A 20,757-nucleotide genomic window follows, 5' to 3' on the forward strand; every position below is an offset into this window, starting at 1 on the left:
CAGGAATGAAGTTCAGGAGGTGTGATGGAGCACAGCCAGGTTTGGGTTAAGGACTGATGTTGGCCAGGTTCCTGCAGCTGTGCTGCCTTCTTGCTGTGGTCCTGTCCTGGGCTGGAGCACTGATGCCTGTCTGATCCTTTGGAGGCTTGTGTTAGCTTCAGCCTGGTGGGCTGAGACATAAATGTCCCTGTCCCACAAAGCGGAGGGGCGGGGAGTGGGGAAGGCCTTTTGAAAAGTTTCTCATTGATTGTCTGGTAGGGTAGCAAGTTGGGCTGGGACTCAGCTCTGATCTACCAGTGGTGGTTTCTTCCTGGAGCACTAGGGCATTAAACACGACAAAATGTGCAAGAGAGAATGTGACAAAGAAAATCTCCCCTCCCTTTCCATCTCTGTATAGCTGTGCTTTGGTCCTGAAAGGGTTCCTCTTTGACTTGAGGAGGGTATAAACAGTGAGATTTCACTTCTGAGCAACCCATAGAATAGCCCAGGGCAAGTCATTCCTAGAAAACACTTTTGTCTTCTTAAATGGGTCATTAATATTTGGAGCTAAATACTGCAGCAGGGAAATGGGAGAAAGAAATAAGAAAATAATTTCCTGAGAGGAGAAAGAAAGAGCTGTTATCCACTCATCTGCTTAGGATATTATTAGATCTGTGTGGGAACAGCCTTTCAAAAGGAGGAAGCTTGAGAGAGACAAGCCAGGTGACAGTGATGTGCATGGGGACAGTCCTGAGGGAGCTCATGCCATGTCATCTCTAGGCAGAGATAAGGTCATGCTCTTCCCAGAGGATTCTTCCCTGTTTCCCATCTCTGCCCATGGAATAGGGGACTGGAAGGAGTGAAGGTCTTTAAAGAGAAACTTACTAGCTTTGGTTGCTGCCCTGCAAGTCTCAGTCATGATATTTCTGTTACTTCAGTGTAAGGAGATCAAGGTCTTTAAGCACCCTGATCTAGTGGGTGGTGTCCCTGCCCATCCAGGGGGTTGGAATTAAATGATCTCTGAGGTCTTCCAACCTAAATCACTCTGTGGTCCTGTGATTGTGACACAGAGCTGATCTCAGGTTGCTCTCCTGGAGATCCCAGAATGCTTATCTGCTCTGATGTGCTCTTTCAACACAATTGAGCCAGTGGAGCAGCGACAGCGCTTGTCAAAGTGATGGAGGAAAATACTACTCATATAGAGCAGGACAAACGCCCCAAGCAAGGAGTCTGTATTGCCCATGGGGAGGAGAATGAGCTCTTGCAGGGTCTGGTTTGAGACTTGAGGCAGTTTTTGAGATTAGCAGAGGATTAGTGTTCACAGGCTCTCTCTGTCCCCTACTGGCAGATCACTTTTGACAGGTTTAACTACTTCGGATAGGTATTTAACAGATACTCTTATTCAGTACTTAAGGGTGTGTGTGATTATATTCCCAAGGTTGGGGGAAAGTTGTGTCTGAAAAATCCAGCTGACAGTGCTGCTTTCATCTTCTGCAGCATCCAGCAAGAAGGTCCTAGTAGTCCTGCAGGTCTTCACTCCCAATGGCAGCATCCGTGGGTGGTGTTGCTACAGACCGCTTGGATGTTGTTTTGGGTTTTATTGTGTTGTGTTTGTTTTTTTCCTGGTCACCTGAAATGAAGGAGTGATAAAGCAGATCTTAAAGAATTACATGCAAGAAAGGCAGTTTCTTTGTGGAAATTGTGGAAATGCTGGCATTACTCTACCTGGCTGGCAAGGCTAAGGGAAGTGGGAAGGGTTGTGCTGGACTCATGCGTCAAGAGAACATGGGCAGTTGGATGGTAATCTCTCCAAGCTGTCATAAAATACTAGACCATGGATTATAGCAGCTGCATCAGGATCTAAATGCCATGTCTGTTGTGCTGTAGCTAAGAGGAGACAAAGTGTATTAACAGGTATCAAGGCTTTGCACTTGCTTAATCAAATTATCCTTCCCTGCCGTATTTACTCCTGTAGATGCTTCTAATATGTGCTGATGGATATACTGTGGCAGAAGAAAATAACATTTGTGTTGCCTGTTATATTAACTTCTCTGATAAGATGAGACTACCAGCAAGACCCCTCTGATTTCTGTGATATTTTTATAAAGAACAAAATTGAGTACTGTTGTTGTGATTAGTCTATTAAAAGTATTAGGTTTATTGTTTTAGCCGTGCTGTGTTTTCTCCTGCTCTCTCTTATGCTGATTGCTAATGACAGGCTTTGGCAGCAGCTAGGCAGTCTTTCCTGTGATGGGAACCAGATGGATGGTTTTGCTCTGACTGCCCCTCCTATTGAACACCAGAAACGGGAGGAGGGGGAGCCCTTTTTTAGGGGGCATAGGTAGTAAAAGTAAATGAATGGCAGAGGACCGGTTCTCTATCCCCCACTTTTCTCGAGTCTCCCTGTTTTGCAGCTTTCAGCCTCACCCTTGGCTTCTGGGCTTTCAAGGGTTTGTGCTGTATGCTACATTTTCATTACTGGTACAATTGATGAAAAATCACATTTTATTATGCGAAAAATGCAGTATTCTTGACTGTCAAATCTCCATTCAGCTGGAAAAAAATGTACATGAGGCATTCTTTTATATTTCATGTATTTTGCGCATTGTTTGGAAAGAAAAAATAATGAAAGGCTGTATTTTGTTAACTTTTGCATCTGTCTGACTGGCAGCGATGACTGATTTGTTTTTTAAATGTGTTTATTTCTTGCACTAAGCACTATTATTCTTCACCTTTTCACGATAAATGCAAATAATATGTGAAATGTTGGGAAAAGATACATGCAAATTATTTGGTCGCTCCAGGTAGGTCTGTGAAAGAACTGGAAATGTGACTGCAGTGTGGAAAAAGACTCTGTTTAAATGAGCTGTTGAGGTGATAGAAGGGCTACTGTCTGTCTGCATTTCAGGTTTCTGTGTACATTTTTATTTTATTAAATTATTTTTTTTTCTTCCCTTTTTTCCTTTCCTCTTCTGCTCTGAAACTTTAAATGGGATGTGGGGACTTTGAGCATCTGAGGTACATCACTGTGTCCATAAATCCCTTGGCCCCTGGTGGGACTGCTGCTGCTCAGGCACGATGAGGGTATTGGGTTGGGTGCTGAGAGGAGGCTAAACAGCCTTCATGTCAGAGAGAATGAGCAGGTACCTCTCCTGACAGCCAGACTGGTATAGTTCTTAGCATGAACCAAGCTTCCCCTTAGGGGAGAAATGTGGCTTCCCTCCCTGCACAGCCTTGTGCTGTGTTGGTACGTGGGCATGAGTCAGGTGGAAGACAGACAGCCAGACTTGGCATTGTGAAACGCTGCAACTCTTGGGGTGTCTTTGCAGCAAGACTGGCTTTTGTTCCTACCTTGCCATTGCCCATAACCATGCTCCTGCCCAGGAGAAGAAATTGCACCACTCTGCTGCTGAGCAGTGGGATGTGGCCCCACTTGGTCGTGCTCTTGAGTGGAGCATAAGCCAGTAACCTGAGGAGGACTGTGCAGTGCAGCTGATAGACCCCTCCTGCCTGGGCTGCTGGAGCCATCCCAGCTGCCAGGCTCCACTCTGTGGTTCAGCCATATCCCTGATTCAGGATCTCCGTGCAAACTGAAAACTGCATTTTCTTTTATTGCAACATATATTTTTTTTTTTAGTGACAGAATTGTCTTTGTATCCAGATCACTGTAATTGCAATTTCAAGCAAAGAGTCTGTGAAAAGAGGTGTCAGGGTGCTCCTTTTCAGCATTATTCCAGTATTACCACTTGCAAAATTCAATCCTGATTCCAGTTAAGATTTTAATGTGACACAGGTTTTCAGTTATTCTAAATACTAAAAAAGTTATGTCTTTATTCTTGATAGATCCATTCAGATTTTCTTTCAATGCAAAAAAAGTATACTGAGCAGTAAAAGCTTACAGAGAAAGTAGTAAAAGTAAAAGCTTACAGTGAAATCTAGAAAGTCCTTCCTTACAGCTGAGACTTTGTTTATCTCTGCACTTCTTGACTCCTGCCCCTGTAGGGGTAGAAGCTCTTCAATGGGGGCCACTAGGAGAATCTTGGTCTGGAGACCTTCCCGGCTGGAGGAGGGTACCTTGCTGTGTCTTTGTAGTGAATTGGCTCCAAAATCCTTGCAAGGGTGCTGGGCTTGTGAGGACTTCCTAGCCTGGATAGTAAATGGTCAGCAGTGTGTTTTTTTGAATAAGAAGGTCAAACAGAAGAGGATCCCAGGAAGAGTCGGGTAGAAAGGAACCTCAGCAGGTCTCTGGTTCAGCCTCCTGCTCAGGGCAGGGCCACCTGTGAGATCAGACCAGGTTGCTCAAGGCTTGATCCAGTCAGGTCCTTAGAAGCCTCCAGTGGCATGGACAGTACTGCCTTGCTGGGAAGGCTGTTGCAGGACACTCTTGGTAATTTGCTGTTCATTACCACCCAGTGCTTAGAGCAGTCAGAGGTAAGCACATGTCATTGTTCTTTCTCTCTGTAGAAGATATTCCTGAGACTCTTTTTGTTTAGGAGGCAGTGTTAGCAATGACCCCACGGGCCTGGGGCACTTCTCCTAGGTGACATTCCCTGCCATGAGGAGGTGGGTGCAAGGGATGAGGACTTGCTTTGTCCTCTTTTGAGGGTAGGTGTGGGGCAAGCAAAGCCATCCGCCTGACTGGGGGGGCGAGAACCAGTCCAACGCCTTGTGTCCCTGGTATTCCCTGATCTTTTTGCCACAGTCACATCCAAGTGATGGAATAGGGCCTGTGGTGCTCATGGACTGTCCTCCGTTCTCCCCGGTAGGCTGTGCATCTGTCCTGGCTGAAGTAGTCTGCCCTGGAGTGGTGACGTGGTAGCTGTCACTGTGGTTAATAGCAAGGCTGAGCCTTGGTGTCAGGTGTTGGCAGAAGTCACTCTCGCTATTTGCCTTTGGACGTGGGATTGGGGCATAGGGATGTTGTAGCACTTCATTTGGTGTGTGAGATCCCCAGCGTAAGCCTTCGAGGAGGTGGGCACCTCCTGAAGCCTCAGCTGGGGATAGAAAGCTGAGCCTTGCTGGGCAGGATGCAGCTCAAAACATGCCTCTTGGACTCACTGCACATTTGCATTTTCTAATCTGCTGCCTAAAGCATTATCTTGCTTGCTGAGACAAGTCATTCACCACATCAGGAGCGTGTGGGAAAATAACCCAGTCAGTATAACCAGAGGAAAATAAATGATCATGTGGTTGGCCATTTGGAGCTGCATGAGCTTGAGATTTTTTTTTCCTTTTAGCAACACCTTGAAAAAAAATGCCGTGTGAATGGGTGTGAAATATAAAGAGAGTTTGCTTCCTTCTCACATATGCATACGTCCTAAAAAAGGCAAAAGTAAATGTACAGACAGCTACTCCTAAATGCTTTGGTAGTGTTTTAGACGATCCAAATGCTCAGTGTGTTTGACTGGCAGGACATCGGATCTTATCCACCTGAATTAGCTTTGAATACAAAGGGAAGTCTGTGACACGGAAGAGAGGAGAAGCTGCAGTGATCACCTGGGGTATTTCAGTTGTGCTGCTCAGTCACCTAGAGTCTAGTTCTCCTCTTGATTCTCCATTTGTATTTGAAGAGAGGACCCCAGATCAATGTAAGTACAAACCATGTCCTGTGGTAGAGGCAGCAATATGAGGCTGCAATGGGTCAGATATGAAAAGGGGCTGATGTTTGTTACTGAGGCTGGGGAAAAAAGGGAGAAAATGTCCAGGCTAAGCCAACTCTGAAATTTTGCCTATTAAAAGAATGTGGAGTTATTTGGCTCCTGTGAGATGTAAGCTGGATTTCACAGCTGCTGTTTGCTGTTGCTATTTCAGAGATGGCAGCAAAACGGAACAGGATAATGTTTTCTGCTGCAATAGAAATGCTGGTGTGAATAATTGATTGGCTAATTGGTAGGCATTGCTCTAATGACACAGATCTTTAACAACAGGTTATTTGTATCATATCAAACCGTGTATTCTCACGGTGGCTTTTTCCCCTCTATTGGGTGTTAATGCAGTTGTGTGGATTAATCATGCTATAATGTAGCTGAACAGCTCTTGTCCCTCCTTGACTCCGGGTGCAAAGGCTTTTTGGCTTGATACATGCATGAGAGAAAAATCACATCCAAGTTTCACAAAGTATATTTTGGAAACAAAGACTGAAGTTTAATTAAAAAAACAAACAATACACTTTTTTTTTTCCCCAGTAAGTGAGGTCATGCAGCCTGATTGCCTGTCCCATCTGTTGCTGTTCATAAGTATGTTATTCTTTTAAAGGGCAATACTAAGTGGAATTACGTAGTTACCTACTTTTGTATAGCTCTTGGCTTGTCAGGCACTGCCGGTATATCGACCGCTGTTCTTAAAACAGGGTTTTGGTTAAAATAGCACGTACCTGCCATCTGGTTGAAAAATGTAAGCTTCCTACACAACTAAGTGGAGTTGTACTGCTGTATTAGGAATAGCTCAAGTTCTCTTGAAAATAGCAGCTGATGGCAGATTGCAGAAATCAGCCAGTTATCAGTTGTCTCTAAGCTATTTCCACACATGGAAAACATGCTATTTAAAAGTATGCAATTATGTTACAGAACTATTTATCTTTTTTTTCTTTACTTTCTTTTTTTTTGGTTTTTATTTCTTTTACCTGTTTAAATGTATTGGTTTGGCTAGACTGGAAAGCAAAGTCCCCCTTAACATCCAGAGAATAGATGTGCTGCAAACTGAAGGTGTCAGACTGTATGTAACATTTCTACCATCAAAAAGTGGTCTGAGAGGGGTGCAAAAATAAATTTGTTGTTCCTATGCTATAGAACTATAGGTGTCTAAAGAGAAATGTCAGCTACGAAGAGCCCAGGAAACTGAAATACATTGAAACAACTGGGAAAAGATTGCACAACCAAAAATTGTAATGGAGAGGATGTATTTTACTTTAATATGTATTTGCATTTCTGCTAGCAGAGAAGAACGTTATTCTTACGATTAGCCAAAGCAGAAACACTAAAGGCATAATTATTTGCTAAAACTGGGCAAGGCACTGAAGATTCTCAGAGCTATATGGTGGTCAGTAACATGAAAGCTTAATGCTAACCACTAAGCAAAGATTCAGGTGCAGTGCAGGGCAGAGGACACTGCTGGAGAAGGCAGTGAGACACAATGATTCTATAACCTGTTTCCTTGTAATACATTTTGAGGTAGACAGTGATTACAGAAAACAAGGCAGAAAGAGTCTGCTGAAAAAGAGGATTAAGTATTACTTCTATGAGTGGAAATACGAACAAAAAGAGCAGTCAAAATAGGATAAGGTGCTGTAAGACTATTAATTTTACTCAGAGATAGTATGAGGACGTATTATTTTAATGTGGGCTTGGGGTTAGACCACGATTCATCTGTTTCAGTGACATTGAGATCTTATGAGTACACAAGATTTTGGTCAAAAATGCTGATTATTCTCACAATATTTCAATGATATTAAACCAGAAATATTTTGAGAAGTATAAGGAGTTTTTTGTCCCCACTAGTAAACCCCTATCATCTCTTCTTCTGTATGAAGGTTGGCTGGAAAATTCAGGTCTTTGCTGTTTTGGCTTCAGCACAATCTTGATCAGGTTTGAATAATTTGAGTTTGAATCTGAATCCTCTTGGCTTTTCAAATGACATCTGAGATTCTGGTTGTGAAAGGTCTCTAGTAATTTTGCATTTAAGTTACTTCACCCACAACCATCCATCCATAATGAAAATGCTTTCAGCTTCATAATTATAAGTTTTAGGGTGTTATAGTCATCAGAGGTATGTTCTAACAGAAAACTGGGTAGCAAAACTGTAGGTCAGAGGTTGTGGTTTATTTTTTGTTAGTTGTCTTTTCCTCACCAGAGGACTATTTGGGAATTTTATTATGGAGACTATTCATGTCTCCTTTGCTTCAGACTTCCTTAGGCCATCAAAGCAGCTTCGGCAATCTCAGCATTTTGGCAACACTGCAGCTACCTTGATCATATAAAAGAGTTGAAGCTGGTGCGGAGAGCACTCCCTGCAGAGGAAGGTTTGCAGGAGTGAGTGGTGCTCAGGAGTGATTGTGGCTCCCAAGCGCTCTTTTCCAGGTGTGTGCACACACACCCAGCTCCCTGCACTTCCCTGCTAACTGTGCTGGTGTTCCCAGTGAAGAGCCGTGGGCTGCAGGTGCTGTGGACAAGCCTTCTGCTGGCACAGGAAGACTGGCAGGGAGAAGGGAGGGAGAGGGGGCAGAAACCCTTTTAGGGTGAAAAATGCAGATGTTTGACAGCTCAAGGCAGTTTGGCAGAAAATATCATATTTGCAATTCCTAGATGCTTATTCTCTGATTTAGTAGCTAAACCACTCATCTGCCCTGGTATGCTCCTCCTCCTCTCCAGCCACCAGCTCTCCCTGCTTCCTCACTTGCTCACCAGCCGACAGGATCAAATTTGCTGCTTGATTTGGTCCCCTCTGTGTCAACCTTCCAGGCCATTTCAGCTTCCCCACCGTGGCAAAAGGTTAGTGAAAGACCATTTATACGCTTCTCTTTCTTCAGTCTGTAACTTTTGCATGTGTTTATTTGCACTAATACAGGTCCAGCAGACAGTTAATATAAAGAAAGTCAAGTAATCTAAGTTTGTTTTCTGTGTGCGTGGGTTTGCAGAGAAAACTGGGAGAACAAGCACTTGGGTCAAAAGTAGATGTGTAGGCAGTTTTATTGAAGGACAGAACACAGTATGGTGTTTTATTTCTCACATTTAAGAAAAAAAAAAAAGTGTTAAAAACACTGATTATAGTTGAAGAAAGCATTTTAAAGTGTATCAAAAACCTGTAGAGATTATAAAGAATGGTGCATGGTAATTAGGTGTGAGAATTGAGCAGTATCCTGGAAGGCCAGGATGTTTTTTTCAAAGGAACTTGATGGTTTTGCAAGCATGTAACAAAGTTTTCCTTTCTCTGTACTGGAGATAGATGCCAATAATACTGGATATGGTGGCATGTTACTCCCAGCATCTGTATAAGGAGGTTAGGAAATGAACTAAGAAAAAGGTAGCTAAAAGCAGTTGTTTTTTTCAGATGAGTTCTTAAGAACATTGCATGGTAGGATGAATTAATTGTATCAGGTATAAATGTGAGGACTTCTCTTGCAGTCCTGAACTGCTAAACTTCTACCAGTCAAAACTTGTTTTGGAAATGAGCTTTCTGGGACATCTTCCTGATGCCATTCTCAGGTTAGTTGTTCTAGGTCAGTTTTTCTTATGCAAGCTTAAGTAATTTTCTCACCTTCTCAAGTTATGACCTCTTTGCTTCTGTGGGGAATCTGGTAACACCCATATTTAGGCCACCAAATGCACTGTGATATGAACATTTCCCTCCCCTTCTTTTTTATGGGAAGCAAGAGGTGGGGGAGGAACTCTAAATGATTCTGTTTACAGCAGCATAAAAATTACCTTCTGCTTTGGGCAGCATCTTTTATTTGACTTGGGAAGTTCTGCTCTTACCAAGAGAGAGCTAGAAAGTAAAAATTTTCTTAGCATGGCCTACATCCCTTGAGGAAACTTTATGCGTGCCCGAAAATACATATTTTGTCTGACCACACAGCCTTCAAAGCAGCAACAGCCAGATGGCTCCAGGATTGCCTGGGAAATTGTGAGATGAGGGAGAACTTTCCAGCACCTAGCATATATCCCCAGCACCTTGCTGAAGGGCACCAGGTGATAAGAATCTCTCATGTTCCAGCTGGGAGTTGCCCAGGAGCACCCTCCAGGCCCTGCATTTAGTGCTGGGGATGCAGCTCTCTCCTTTCTGCTTCCTCACAGAGTAACCACAGCCCTTCCCTATCATTTCTAGTTTCTCAAGAGGAGAACATGTGTGCTGAAGCTCAGGATCAAGTTTGACAAGGCAACATCCAGTGTAGCCTGTCTAGCCTGGAGATTTTTTTGGTATAGTTTTAAGTTTTTGATTAGTGTCATGTAGTAGTTGCTGGTGCCAACAAGTATTCTGCATATTTATTACTGAGTATATTGCACAGAAAATCAGTGTCCTGGCTTATGATGAAAAAAAGAAGAACTTCTAAAATCTGTAAAGTTGGCACAAAGTACTGTTGGTGGCAGCAGCAGCAGCAGAGGCAACATAAGATTAGTTTTCAGTAATGAGGCCCATCAGAGCAGTATGTTCTGGAATAATGCCTTTCCACAATGTAAGCAAGCAAATATTTATTGCTGTACATATATAGTGTAGAAGAACACATATGCACGTAATTAGAAGCTTTTTTGTTTTCCTTAAAATACCTTAGGAATTTATGTGCTGAAACCTGAAGTTAAAAGCTCTGAAGGCAATGGCTCAGTTTAAGAAATTCCAGATTTATAATTTCTGTTACAACTGTAAGTTTTGATGCTTTCTTTCCTTTGGGTTATGATGGGCAATGACTCTTTTGGGGTGTGTGTTGGGACCTTGCTATCTCTGTACCAGAACATACACAAGGGTTTTCTGTCTCTGGGATCACAGAAGTGCTTTAGAGAAGGATGTGTTACTGTTGTCACATACCATATTTTTCCCAGGACTTCTGCTTTGTACTAGCTGCACAGTGGGTGTATGAGGGAAATTACCATGAAGGCCACCTGAATCTGGACTGTTGTACTAGGGTGTCCTGTGGCAATGCACTTGTGGCATTATTGCATGGCCTCAGGTGTTCATACATCTCACCAATTTGGGTATCTTCATAAGATAATACAAGGAGAGCTGGAAACTAACATGGCTTACCTGAAATTATGCAAGGATCCTTGTTGAACACTTTTTGCTGTAGGGGAAACTTAAATTTGTGACTGTGGTTATTATGTGCAAAAATCATGGTTGTGAAGTGCTTGTTGTGCCCTGGTGAAGAAGAAGTTTCCAGCATGTAGGGTTTCCTGTGGGCTTGGGAGGCAGTGAGCCCATGTCTTTGTAATCCTGTACTGCTCCCTGTGAAAGAGAGGTATTTCTGCTCTAAATAATATAAAAAATTAACATAGACCTTTAAAAGAGCAATGTCCCTTGGACTTTGAAATCATGAATATATAATTACAGTTTTTCATTGGCTGCAGGAAAGATGCAGACAGTGGCATGTTAAAGTGGTGCATTACAGTATCTTTTCACATAGCAAACAGAAGCCCACGCAGTGCTGTGCTTGAGGACTGACTTGGGTTGCCCTTGGATCCAGGTCTTGCATAGATAAAAGGCTCGGATTGAGTTAACTGAGGTGCTGCAACTGTGTACATACTCTTTGCTCATGACAAATCCAAGGTTATTTTACTTTACATCTCGGGTAAAGCCCTGGAGCTAACAGCACAGAGGTAATATTCAGCTGCTGCCTGGTAGCTTCATTGTGAATTGACTATTGAGAAAAAAGCTGGAATGTTGGTATATATGCTGCTGGGTTGGTTTCATTGTGCTGACTGCTTCCAGCTGAAGCCCTACTTACTCCTGAAATGCAGGTTAGCTCATTTTAAACAGGAACAGGCTGAATTCAACCAGCCAACACAGATCTAAAGCAGACCTGCCAAATGCTTGAGGGTTGCCTGACATGTGATGCTTCTCAGCCTGCTTTAAATGGATATTTGGTATCACCATTGCATTATCCCCGTAGCCCAGCAGAGATGCTGTGCATTCAAAAGGGCTGCAGGACCAGCTGCCTGGGGTGGCTCATGACCACTGAGCAGAACCCCAAGCAGCTCATCTCACTGCAGATCATCAGGAGGAGGTAGAGATGACAAGAGATCTTCCCCCTCCTCCACTGTAGCACCTGCCATGCCCTTCTTACTTCAGATTAGACCCTACTGGAACCCACAGATTTCTAGGAAAAAACATAAGGAAAATGTAAGACCAGACTATCTGGCACATTGCCATCTTAGCTTTTGGGTAGAAGTTTTAAGAAATGGGAAGGACAGCTCCCTTGCTTTCAAGCTGCAGCAAACCAGCTGGCTGTGCTTCCCTTTCCTTGCCTCTTTATGTAAAGGAAAAGTGAAGGAGGAGCCTGAAACTTGGCCAATTGTGTGGAATCACAGGGCAGAACCAAACACAGTGATGATATTAGCTATCTGCCTTTTACTCAGTCCATGAACGAGAGAAAAAAGAACATATGTAAGAATTCTTCCTCCTTCTCTGGAATATCTCTGTTCATTCCAGGCTAGAGCAGAGATTCTCAGTTTGGGAAAACTTTTGCTTTTTGAAAGAGCTTTTCCACGATAACATCTTCATGTCAGTTTTTTGTTGAAGAACAGTGTGGAGACCTCGAGTGTTTTGTGTCTCGTGTGAAATAAGGCTTCATGTTTTCATGTCTGTGTATGTGTGTGACATGCCTATTTCATGCAACGTATATGCTTGTGAGTTAAGATTTTTAATGACCTAACTTCCTTGAACAGTTTTTAAGCTTGATCAACTTTGTTGAATATGAGTAGAATGCTAAAAAACTATTTAAAATGCAAAAGCTTTGCATCTTGAAAATATTCCTAGTTCATGAAGTGGATCAGAATTCATAGTCCACTGCAAGAGAATTTCTGTTAATCTTCTTAAAGGCAGCAGATAAGATTTGAGAATCAGATTAAATTTTTGTATTCCACATTACGAGACCTGCTCAGTTCTGTCTGACAATCAGTAAATCCTCTTCAGGCTCACAGTTCCTCCAGTCTGCATTTACTTCTTTCTTGTTGCACATGAAGGACCTTTTTAGACTGTTAATGTACATTTATTTAGAAGTTGAAAATTTCATCAGAGCTCTGATCTTCCCTTATGTTTGTTTGTCTTCGTTTTGTTCCTTTTAGCTGAAAGCAGGGAGAGATAGGCGCTTCCAGCTCACTTCAATTTAGGAGGAGTGGCAAGAGCAGCGTGTAGACCATGTCCCACTGAGCTGTTTAGCTGTCATGAGTGTCTCGTGATTAAATCTCATGCTGAGGGTGCTGCCGACTCCCCCCACCCAGCTGCCCAGTGTCTCTGCTCACTCTCAGCATCCATTTCCCACTATGTAGACGTGGGAGGCAAGTTGACAGCTTGTGCGCAGACAGAATGCAGGGTACTAGAAGGGAAGAGAGTGTGTAAAAAAAAAATAAAAATGTTGTAAGCTGGTTCTGGAGATGTCTGCATTATTTATTAGTATGTTTAGAAAACAAGAATTAAGGAAATAAGTATTTGTCATACATACAACATAACATGTTGTTTCATACCAAATTATGTCATTGTTAGTGGTGCTTCGCCTATTACCTCTGAATGCAGCAGAGGGCACTGTGTGGTCCTTTAGCTTTTAAAGTACAGCAAAATTCTGCGTTTTTTTTCATCATTACCCAGAGAGCTGCCTTAAGAATATTTCTCGTGTGTCTCAGTTACTGCCTCGTACTTACTTTAAAGTTGTTACTTATCCAGATACTACTGGCCAAAATAATTTTTAGGGGAAATAAAAGTGAAGAGAACTGTGTTCAAAATAAGGAGGTGGTGATTCTTCATGCCAGAGAGAGTAACCTACAGGACTTTTGGCTGGACAATGCTGTTGGTGTAAGAAATTTATGTTTTGGAGAGATTGGGCAAGCCTTTGGCAGAGAGGTCTCATGGAGACTATTCATTAGAGGAAGCACAGCAAGCACAGCAAATCCCATGAGCTGAAAATGGTGGGAGATGGAGGAACTGTTAGGGGGAGGTATAAATGCTGCACACTTCTGGCCTCTTTAGGGGGCTGAATATTGGGCTAGATGTGTATTGGGGATTTTAATGATCCTATAGTTCAAATTTTTAAAAATTAAGCTGTTGAAAGCAGTTCTTGAGCAAATGAATCATAAATGTAAAACAGTTTCAGGTGCCTGACAAACTGCATTCATTGCTTGGCTATTAGAATATAAGTCATAGATATAAACCCACGTCTGTGGAATATTTCTGCGATATTTATTCAGACGGCTTTCAAGCCTCATTTAAGAATGTGTTTCACTAAATGTTTTTAAATTATACCTTCTCATAATTTGCTGTTGAAGAGCTTACTAAAATGGCACAAACTGAATAATTACAATATTAATATTACCTCCTTCTAACCTCCCATATTCTGTTCGTTCCACTAATAAATCTCCAGTTTGCAGGATGTTAGAATAGTAAGTTGAATAGTTGCTTTCTTTAATGTCTTATCCTGAGAATCGTGGCATTTGAGGAGGTTACAAATGCTATCTGCTATTGAAATTACCAAAACATAGAATTCTGGTCTAAATTAATATGCATTCATTGCAGGAGTCCAGTCTTGTCTTCTAGCAGAAAGGCAGCCCGACCTGACAGGCTGTTACGGCTGCACGTCCCGCACTCGCTGCATCTCCATGCAGCAGAGCGTTGCTGGCATCAAAGGCATGACTCGTGTCTTTGAAGGGAGTCTTTCTTTCGTTTAGTCACAGTGTAGTCTTCCTAACCATGCACCAGCAAGTTTTACTGAGCAGGGGGAATCCATCTCATTGTGGCTGTGGCTCATGCAGGGCTTTGTGCAGGAAGATGAGGTGCACCAGCCTGCTTGTTGGACATTCCCCTGCTCGAGCAGGACTCACCTTCCCCAAGCCCGCTAGGGAGAGCCAGAAGCAGAGCAGGGTGTGGAAATGCCAGGGGGGTACCAAGATGCTGTGGGCACTGGCTTCTGGTGGGGTAGTGCTTGCTGTAGTTTTGCCAGTCTCTGGAGGAACAACTTTTCCCTTGGCTGGGTTTTGTTGCTGCCAGCAGGCCTGCCAGCAGGCCTGCCTGGGCTTGGGAGACTGCTCAGAAGTGCATGTTCTGAGGTTTGATCTACAGTGCTTTAATCATCCCAAACAAGCCAGTCCTGTCCACATGCAAATACTCAGTAAGTGTAGAACTGTATCATCCTTTTGTGTTTCATTTAACAGTTTAATATTTTTCTTAGTTTGGCATCTGCTGTGTCTTACAAGAATCAGAAACAATCCCCTTGCTTGGATATGGCGTTTTTGCTTATTGGAGTATACAGTTTCAGATAAGCATCAGTATTTAAAATCCTTCTGCTTTCCCCCTCTTTGCAGCTGTGAGCAGAAAGTGCCCGTGGTGGGGCTGGTGGGCTGGTCTGGGGGCAGGCAGGCATGCCTGCTGGGAGCTGGGCTGGGGCAGGCAGAACAAGTTCTCAGATGGAACCTGATCGCAGAGTGAGCCTGGGGCTGATGGGTCTTCCTCTTACAGGTGAGAAGTTTTCCTGTGGTAACCAGCCTTGTGAGCAGTCTGTTCTTCTTCCTACCTTAAATCTCTGCTACATTAAAAGTATGTTCTTTTTTTCTCTGTATCATTCTTCCCCAAGTCAAACTAAAGTATTTTATCGTAAGCTTGAGCAAAAAAGTAAAACCCTTTTAATTATTTTTATTCAGGGGACGTTGTACAGATAGTTTAGCAATAAAGATAAACGAAAGATTGGGATTGTTTGTGTGTTGCAAAAGCTACCCTGTCTTTCCATCTATGCTTGTCAGTTTAGGGAAAGCTGACATTTAGCCCACAGATAATACGTGCATGAGGAAGAACTTTTTGATCTCTTGTTAGGATGCAGGGTTGGCACTAGGAGATACGAGTGCTGTTCCTAACTCTGCTCCCTGCATAGTGCTGGGCAAACTCCCTGGGATGCTCTGGAGATCAAGCAGTGCAATGGAGCATTCCCATTTTAGAACTCAGTTGGAGGCTGCTGGGAATGGATTTCTCCTTGTGTCTTTGGGGGTTTTTTTTGTGTTTTTTGTTTTTTTTCTGGGATGCTGAAGCCCAGTGAGAGCCAAGTGGACACATTTGCAATTGTGGGACCCTGGACTTCTGTGAAAAATAAATTTTAAAACATTATCCTCCTCACTATGAAAGATGAGGCAAGTGAAATCACTGGACAACTATTAAAAACATAGAGTACTAAGTTGTGTGCCTATCTCTAACTAGCTGTTATTATCTCCCAGAGTGCTGGGAGGCTTGTTCAGTTACTTGTATTCCAAGCTACAGAAATACTGTAAGTAGTGTATTCTATAACTAATAGACCACACTGTCATGTGGGATTAATAAACCCCTCTGATTTTTTTTTTTATAAAGAAACACTGCAAGAAAATTCACTTAGAACACCAAGAACAATATTGTGGGAGATAAAAAGTATGTTTTGACTTAGTTTTTTCTTCCTGACACATATAAATGGAAAATGTAGGATTGTATTAGTTCTCTTAGACCATCTCAGACTATTACACGCCAGCGGGAGGGAGTCAAGTGCGACAGTGAAGCAGATGGTGTTAATGAGTCTGTGTAACACTTCCTACACCTCAGAGTGGGTGAAAGGATGGGGGTAGACTTCTCTACACTGGCACAAAGGTTTGGGTGCTGCATCAGGTACAGCTCCAGCCTGTACCTGCCTGGCACCACACGTGTATGTGAGTGTTCCTGCTCGGGCCCCTGCTTTCCTGCACCGTACCTGCTTCCTTCTTTTGGCCTCCAGCCCGTGGACAGCTTCTGTGGGATCTGCTGTACCTATGGTCCCATGGTTGCAAGAATTGTTTGGACTTCAGTTGTTTATTCAGAGAGACTCTGTCCATCCCCATGGTAATATACCTGTGACTGTGAAGAGGATCTGCTCCATAACCAGATGATCCGTGCAGCCATCTTGGGGGGATCTTTTCAGCACATACTGGTCTGTGAGGGTGCTGGTAAGCACGTCCTGCCTCACATTTACATCCTGGTAATTCAAAGAATTTACCAAAAACGTCTTGCCCAACTTTCAAGACTCTTGCCAGTACATAAAATTACACTAACTGCTTTTAATCCTTCACTCATTTTAGTTGCAGTACAAAAAGACAGTGAAACTTTTGCTAGTGGGAAAATGCTGTAAAGGCTCTTTGTCCAGAAAACACGTTAGGAGGTGGTTGCTGGTAGCCTTTACGATTGTAAGACTGATGGTTAACTGTAGCTGAGAGCAGAAGCATTACTGTAACTGCAGGCAGAAAATACTTTCTGGTGATTTTCAGGGAGGTTAAATGGTCACAAAGTAACCTTTCTTGATTTTTCAGCAGTTAATTTGTCAACTGAAATGTTGTCATTCTTTTCCCAACACTGCATTTATGCATAATTGGATTTTATGTTCTTAGAATGGCTGCATTATTTTTCTGTGCCCAGAAAATAATGAGAACAATTAAAGAGAAGATAATAAGAACAATCATAAAGAGGGGGTGAGATGACCTAAGAAGAATCTGTATTTTAAAGAATGGTTCATGTGACAAAGCTCACTGACACATGAACAGTGCTTTTTGCTTCCTGACCATGCGATAGTGGTTTCATCATGGAGGGTTAGCACGGGGGTTGCATCAACAGGATGTAGTGAACAGGCAGAGGTGGAAGTTCCTAGGTGGTGTGAAGGGTATAGCCAGTAATTATAGGCTCAATTCCCTGCCCTGGAGGATCCAAGCTACTTCTGTGGTGTCTCCAAGCCAGTAAGCAGGGCAGCTGTAACGCTGTGATCGCCTCTTAACCCTTTATTGAGCTGCAGTGTTAGACATACAAGTCACTTAACTCTGCGGCCCTGGGAAGGATCAACTGTGACTTTTGTCATTGTAGGAGGACGCAAGGTAATTTGAAGGTGTATATATGCACTTGATCCCTTGATGTTGTATGTAGGTAGTGGTATGTACTGTGTATATATATAATTTAGCTGCCGCTATCATAAGGAAATGCTGTATCATAAGCAAATATGTGTGTAAGTAAACAAGTTCAGCCCACATAAGTCATCAGACCGACAGTGACAACTCACTGGCCATCTGCTTCTCTCTGGGATACTGTTTTCCTTGCCTGCTTCTCGGGTACAAACATTTACCACAGAGAGCTTCAGCTTGCCATCTTCAGATAACTCAGTTGTTGCAGTCATCCTTGGGAACGATGGGTGTTTGTTTTGTTCCTAACCATTAAAATAATGATATCCAGTAAAAAGTTGACTTCTAAAAAAGTCAAGCAAACTGTGAACTCATATATGAATGATGAGCCTGATTTCTCCAGTCTGTCAGAATAAAATTATTTTGTTACTGGCGTTACTTATTTTTAATCCAAAGCCAGTAATTATCCTTTTCAGTAAATATGGAACCTAGAAATAGGTTCAAAGATGGGTAAACATAATTACATGTCTTTAGGAATGTTCATGGTAACTTGCCTCCATCACATGGGAGATGTTCCTGCTTGTAGTACTTGTAATAATTTGTATTGATGTTGCTGGATACATCTCTGTAACTGACTCTAAAGCTATGCATCCTGTTTTGAGAAGGACTTAAGACAGTTCTTTCTATTGAAGTTGTGTAGGCAAAGATAGTCTGAACATTTTTTTAATTTGTTGTTATTTTTGACCACTGGATTTTCTCACAGTTGGTAAGCTCAGATCTCTTTTCTTAAACATTTTATGAGTTAGCTGGTTTGCATTTCTTAACCTAATTGTTCCAGCATGGTAGAATATTATTATTAGAAGATTAGGATATGGTGAAATTTGTGTTTCCAGCCATATCCTCCCTCTTGTCTGTTCTGAAATTGCCAGGCTTTGCACTGTTTTGCAAGGCATAGCAATCAGGGAGAAAGACGATTTCTGAAGCAGTACAGACAATAGGAATCTGTTCAGACACCCTCATCAAGACCATACCACTTTCCCAGTGGCCTGCTCAACATCTCAACTCACTGAAGGAGGAATCTGTATTTTTCCCATTGTGTGCTCAGAGATCAGTGTTCTTGTTTGGTTTGTTCTTGTTCTGGTTTAGTGGGTTTTTTGGTAGTGGGGGAAGGTCCCCAGGAGTGGCTCCAGTAAGAAGCTGAGAAGATCCCCCTGCCCCAAAACCAGCCAGAGAGCCATCAGAGGGACAGTAGATGGGCCTCAGAGATTAACATACAAAAGAATCAATATTATCACCTGAGCAGAGAAGCACTTGGGGGAGAAGAGCTGTGCTGGAGGAGGAGAGCAGTGCTGGGGAAGCAGAGCGGTGCTGGTGGTTGGTGAGGAAGAAGGGGAAGAAGGTGCCCAAGCAGAAGTTTCCCTGCAACCCATGATGAGATGGCAGCTGTGCCCCTGCACTTATGGAGGAATGTTGTGGAACATTCCCTGAAGGCACCAGGAGGGGTGAACTTGGCCAGTAGACTTGGATTCTGTGGCCAGAGGATTTGCTGCCAGTGGACTCTGACTATGCAGCTTTAGAAGACCCCAGCGCCAGGGGAGTTTGTTCCTGAAGCAGCCCATGACTCTGTGGGAAGCCCAGGCTGGAGCAGCTCCGGCCCTGGTGGGAAGGATTCAGGAAGGAGAGGTTCGTGGAGGACTCTCTGCCATGGGAGGGACCCTGTGGGGAAGCAGGCCAGGACTGTAAGGAATCCTTCTTCCTGAGGAGGATGGAGCAGCAGAAACCACCAGCCTGTGAACTGACTCTAAACCCCATCCCCTGTCCCCCTGTGCCAGTGGGGGGAAGGAGGGAGAGAAACCAGGAACAAAGGGATTGGGGCCCGGGAAGAAGGGAGGGGGGGGTAACGTATGCAAGCCCTGCTCTGTGTGTGTCTGTGTCCTGTATGTGTTTGATTAGTGTGAAATTAAATTATTATTATTTTTTATAGTATTTTTTGACGGGACCTTAATCGGTGAAGAACCCTCCTTGTCCTTTGTCTTGACCCATGAGCTTCGTCCTCCTCATCCCAGAATGTGTGTGTGTGGGGGGGAGTTGCCCACAGCCACGGGGCTGTTCCTTTGTTGTCCTATTGGGCCAAAACCACAACATTAATGGTGAGCCGGGCAGAAGAGAGAGAGACAAAGAACCACGACAGTTGTGGGGTTTTTTCCTTAAATAAGTAAAAAGTTAAATATATTGGGAACTTCTCTAACAGGTTACACTGAAGCAAGAAGAACTACATATTTAAATGAGTTTTTGATAGCACACAGTTAAGTAAAAAATCCTTTCATAATGCTAGTGGTATATGTCTCAAAATTGACAAGTCTTACTCATTAGAAATATGTGATTTAAAAAAATATATGTGAATATTGGATTATCAACATTCTTTTGCAAATAATGGGGTGATTGGTTACTTGAGTTGAGGACAGAGAGTACTGGTAGTTTTGTTTCATATTGAATTTTATTTTTTTTCCCTTGGACAAACTAGGCTGGCTGACTGACTGTAGTTGATACCACAAGCAGCGTGAGTCAAGGCAAGCCTGAACTGTGTCTGAATCATTGCTTCTGACTCTAGGGTCTGATCTCCTACAGTAAACTACCTACCAGAGTTCCTCTAGGGACACTTTGTAACTTCACGCTTAGTTGAAGCCTAGGTACAGGTTACAACTACCTGGAGTTTGTTCTTGCTTGTTTTATAGGGGGTAAGGAGTCCAACAGGCAGAGATCACTAAGCATCCGTGTTGATTCCTGCCATGAAGAGTGAGGATTGACTACCAGGAACGTTTTTGTCTGCCAGGGCTGTGCCCAGCAGTGCCTGTTCTCCAGCACACTCCGAAGTCTTTGTACCACTTCGCTGGCCTAGGGGGTCAAGGCAGGGCCTCTGTTTCAAAAGACCCTTGTCTTCCTTCACACTGTGGACAGCTAATACTGCCCGGGTGACTGAATTATTGAGGCATGCTCCTCTGGGTGCTAGTTTGGCATGATATAAATGATGTCTGCGATCTGTAATCATAGTTTCTGTGCTTGTTTAATTATAGAGGAACAATAATTCTGCTCACCCTCCTTTGCCTTTCATCCTCCTCCATCCCATCTTGCCAAAAGCATGTGATGTTCCTGAGCTTGCTATAACCTTTCAGTCCTTTTCTGTAGCTGGAACATTTATCTGAACTGGCTTTCCCTA

The sequence above is a fragment of the Chaetura pelagica genome, unplaced genomic scaffold (genome assembly GCF_000747805.2).
Source record: "Chaetura pelagica isolate M959 unplaced genomic scaffold, ChaPel_1.0 scaffold142, whole genome shotgun sequence".
Classification (NCBI taxonomy): domain Eukaryota; kingdom Metazoa; phylum Chordata; class Aves; order Apodiformes; family Apodidae; genus Chaetura; species Chaetura pelagica.